This window comes from Penaeus chinensis, chromosome 11 (genome assembly GCF_019202785.1).
Source record: "Penaeus chinensis breed Huanghai No. 1 chromosome 11, ASM1920278v2, whole genome shotgun sequence".
In the NCBI taxonomy this organism is placed as follows: Eukaryota; Metazoa; Arthropoda; class Malacostraca; order Decapoda; family Penaeidae; genus Penaeus; species Penaeus chinensis.
Genome location: NC_061829.1, coordinates 23,279,061 through 23,284,060, shown reverse-complemented (window position 1 = coordinate 23,284,060; position 5,000 = coordinate 23,279,061).

Below are 5,000 nucleotides of genomic sequence, written 5' to 3'. Positions count from 1 at the left end.
CACACACACACACACACACACACACACACACACACACACACACACACACACACACACACACACACACACACACACACACACACACATATATGTGTGTATATATATATAATTATATATATATATATATATATATATATATATATATATATATATATATATATATATATATTCCACTGTCCGGGCAGGGACAGTGGAAGGAGTGGGGATAGAGGTAGGGATTTAGGGCAGGGGAAGAGCTAGGGGTAGAGGGCAGGGGAAGGGGTCGGCTGGATGGATCCGCGGGCGATGAGTAACCGGAGCTACACGTGTCGTCGTTAACACCTGCGGAAATCATTACGGCCGGGCGCTTACGTGGGGATAGCGGAGAGCACCTGCCTTCAGCACATACGTGTGCATGTTCGGACAACCGAGATCATCCACTCACGAAGATACGGTCATATTTAAATTATGCTGATAGTATATAAGTACCTATACAATTAACATCACTCGGCGTTCAGGAAGTACCTCATCGCCGTACGCTAAAGGAGAGGCCATCATTTTTACAAAAGACAAACAAGCAAGTTCGGCTTAGGCACCGGTTGCATGACGTAAGCACGCGACTAATTTAGATCATCGTTTTATTTCTTTGTGATTGTTTGGTTGCTTGGGGAAATATTAAAAAGCTAATTTTAAACATTGTAGCAGTTTTTTTTTCCAAATGCTGAAACAAAATGGAGAATCTTCATGACAAAATATAATATTTGTATGCCTGGATTTTTTTTTTTACTGGACGAATATAATAGCGAATAATAAAGATTACAACATCATGTGCGTATGCTTAAATTCATAAATAACCGCAAAAAATGGTATTCACACACATTCGGACACACACACACACACACACACACACACACACACACACACACACACACACACACACACACACACACACACACACACACTCACTCACTCACACACACACCTCCAAGCTCATATCTGTCGCGGCGCGCTCTGCTTGGGCTAGTGACATCTCCACGTGCCACAGAATCGTGCGTGGGTGTCCATTAATTTGGAGTTTATTTCGGGGATGAGAGAGAGGAATATGAAGGAGAGAGAGGAAAGGAGACAGGAGGCAGAGAGAGAGAGAGAGAGAGAGAGAGAGAGAGAGAGAGAGAGAGAGAGAGAGAGAGAGAGAGAGAGAGAGAGAGAGAGAGAGAGAGAGATTGAGAGAGAGAGAGAGAGAGAGAGAGAGAGAGAGAGAGAGAGAGAGAGAGAGAGAGAGAGAGAGAGAGAGAGGAAGGGAGAGGGAGATGGAGAGAAAGAGAAAGAGAGAGAGAGAGAGAGAGAGAGAGAGAGAGAGAGAGAGAGAGAGAGAGAGAGAGAGAGAGAGAGAGAGAGGAGGGGAAGGAGAGAGAGAGAGAGAGAGAGAGAGAGAGAGAGAGAGAGAGAGAGAGAGAGAGAGAGAGAGAGAGAGAGAGAGAGAGAGTGAGAGAGAGAGAGAGAGAGAGGAAGGGGGAAGGAGAGAGAGAGAGTTTAAAAGTTTAAAGTTTAAAGTTTAGTTTTGATTCCATTTGTAACAATGGATATTCTTGGTGTGACATACTGTCTGTTTCATTTTGCTTCTAAACTATCCCCTGTGTGCAAGGAATGGCCGGGGTTACCATCCACTGGCGGCGAGGGATTCGAACGCAGGTCAGCAAGATTGCTAGACGAGAACGCTACCGCTGCACCACACAGCACAGAGAGAGAGAGAGAGAGAGAGAGAGAGAGAGAGAGAGAGAGAGAGAGAGAGAGAGAGAGAGAGAGAGAGAGAGAGAGAGAGAGAGAGAGAGAGAGAGAGAGAGAGAGAGAGAGAGAGAGAGAGAGAGAGAGAGAGAGAGAGAGAGAGAAGAGAGAGAGAGAGAGAGAGAGAGAGAGAGAGAGAGAGAGAGAGAGAGAGAGAGAGAGAGAGAGAGAGAGAGAAAGGGGGAAGGAGAGAGAGAGAGAGAGAGAGAGAGAGAGAGAGAGAGAGAGAGAGAGAGGAAGGGGAAGGAGAGAGAGAGAGAGAGAGAGAGGAAAGGGGAAGGAGAGAGAGAGAGAGAGAGAGAGAGAGAGAGAGAGAGAGAGAGAGAGAGAGAGAGAGAGAGAGAGAGAGAGAGAGAGAGAGAGAGAGAGAGGAAGGGAGAGGGAAGGGAGAGAGAGAGAGAGAGAGAGAGAGAGAGAGAGAGAGAGAGAGAGAGAGAGAGAGAGAGAGAGAGAGAGAGAGAGAGAGAGAGAGAGGGGAAGAGCGAGAGAGAGTGAGAGAGGGGGGGGAGGGAGAGAGGAAGGGATAGAGAGAGAGAGAGAGAGAGAGAGAGAGAGAGAGAGAGAGAGAGAGAGAGAGAGAGAGAGAGAGAGAGAGAGAGAGAGAGAGAGAGAGAGAGAGAGAGGAAGGGATAGAGAGAGTGTGTGTGTCTGCGTGTGTGTGTGTTTGTGTGTGTGTGTGTGTGTGTGTGTGTGTGTGTGTGTGTGTGTGTGTGTGTGTGTGTGTGTGTGTGTGTGTGTGTGTGTGTGTGTGTGTGTGTGTGTGTGTGTGTGTGTGTGTGTGTGTGTGTGTGTGTGTGTGTGTGTGTGTGTGTGTGTGTGTGTGTGTGTGAAATTAACACTAAGAGCTAGAATGAATAAGTTACGACAAAAATAAGTAAACTTCCTGATCAATAACACGAAGCAGACGGGGTAGAATCTCTCCTCACACCATCGGGAACAAAATTTTGAGAACTGCGGCGTCGTTTGAAGGGAAGGCGAGGTCGGGCCAGGGGAGGAGTGAAGGGGCAAAGGGGGGAGGGAAGAGTTCGGGAAGAGAAGGGTCGAACGGGAGGGTAAGGGCGTGGGCAAAGGGGGGGGGGGGGGTAAGGGTTGGGGAGGACACCTGGGAGAGGGTAGGGGGTGGGGGGGATCGGGAGGGGCCAGGGGAGGGCAGAGGGGCCGGGAGAGACCAGGGGGAGGGCAGAGGGGCCGGAAGAGACCAGGGGGAGGGCAGAGGGGCCGGGTTGGACCAGGGGAGGGCAGAGGGTCGGGAGGGGCTAGGGGGAGAGCTTAGGGATCGGGAGGGGCCAGGCGATGGCAGAGGGGTCGTGAGGGGCCAGGGGAGGGTAGAGGGTCGGGAGGGGCCAGGGGAGGGCAGAGGATCGGGGGGCGCCAGGGGAGGGTAGGAGGTCGGGAGGGCGGTGGAGGGTAATGCGGAGGCGATCCCAAGCCCGAAGCAGTGCGTCCTCCGCGGGCCCCTAACACCATCTGCGTTGCGACACTCCCTCCTATCCGCTGCTGTCTCCTGGCTGACAGCAAGACCTTGAGATTGAGAAAGCATTCACTTATTGCACAATATTTCCCTGTTCTGGTTCTTGTTTGCAGAGACGAGCCTTTTATGTATGGTGCCCACGGGGGTCGACTTTGACGCCATGATTGGCTACGTGGGAATGATGTATCTGAAAGGGTCAGATAATAGTCACCGGAATTCTCCTTGAATATCTTACATTTGGGAATTCGATGACAGGCAAGACGGACATTAAAGGATGAATAAATGACGTTTTTACTTATCGGGTTTTTCAAACTAGATAAGTAAATGAGAGGAGCCTATTTATTTACTCTGGAATTAATTACACGGCATCCACACACACACACACACACACACGTATGTACTGTATCAACCTGACACGTAATCAGTTATGACTTAATCTTAAACGAATCAGAACAAAAACAAATATTTATGCGTGATGAATTTTATTCTACACATACTCACAGACATATATATATATATATATATATATATATATATATATATATATATATATACATATATTTATATATAGACACACACACACACACACACACACATACACACACACACACACACATACACACACACACACACACACACACACACACATATATATATATATATATATATATATATATATATATATATATATAAGTATGTGTGTGTGTGGGTGTGCGTATTTATATTTATATATTTATAAATATATATTTATATATATACGTATATATATAGATAGGTAGATAGATAGATAGATAAATATACACATATACATACACATGCACATACGCGCATATATATAATATATATTATATATACATAATATATATTATATATACATAATATATATTATATATACATATTATGTATTATATATACACATAATATATATTATATATACATAATATACTATTATATATACATTACATATACATACAAATATACATATATATATATTATATATATATATAATATATAAATATATATATATATATATATATATATATATATATATATATATATATATAACACCCACCCACCCACACACACACACACACATACACACACACACACACACACACACACACACACACACACACACACACACACACACACACACACACACACACACACACACACACACACACACACACACACACGTATGTATGTATGTATGTATGTATGTATGTATGCATGTATGTATGCATGTATGTATACCCAAGTGTGTGTGTGTGTACAATTACGTACTAATTTAATTCGGGGTATTTGTTAACCTGCGTCTGAATATTATATAATTTACAATACAGAGCCCATTATCCTTAAGTTATAACTAAACATGAAATACCCAATCTTCAAGCCTGAGCCAAAGAACAAATTTGCGTAATGTGGTAACAACAATCAGTCGCTCGGCCGTGACAAGCATGTCATGAATTTCATCTTGTGAGTTGTCACGGAGGAATATTGTGAGTAACTAAGCCTGAATAGCATGGAGTTATGAACTTCATCCTATATCGGCACCATGCAACTCTGATTTAACACGACCATAATTTAATAATATCAGCGCTGCTACTAGCACCAACGAGGAATTAATTGTATAAATGTGGTCCCTATGTATATTAAAGCCCCAGAATTACCACCGCGCTCCTCTTAACTTGGGCATCATCATCTTGGCCAAGGCGATACAAGCCTGATAAACGCTCCATTCAGTCTCAAGTGTTCCCACGCTTAC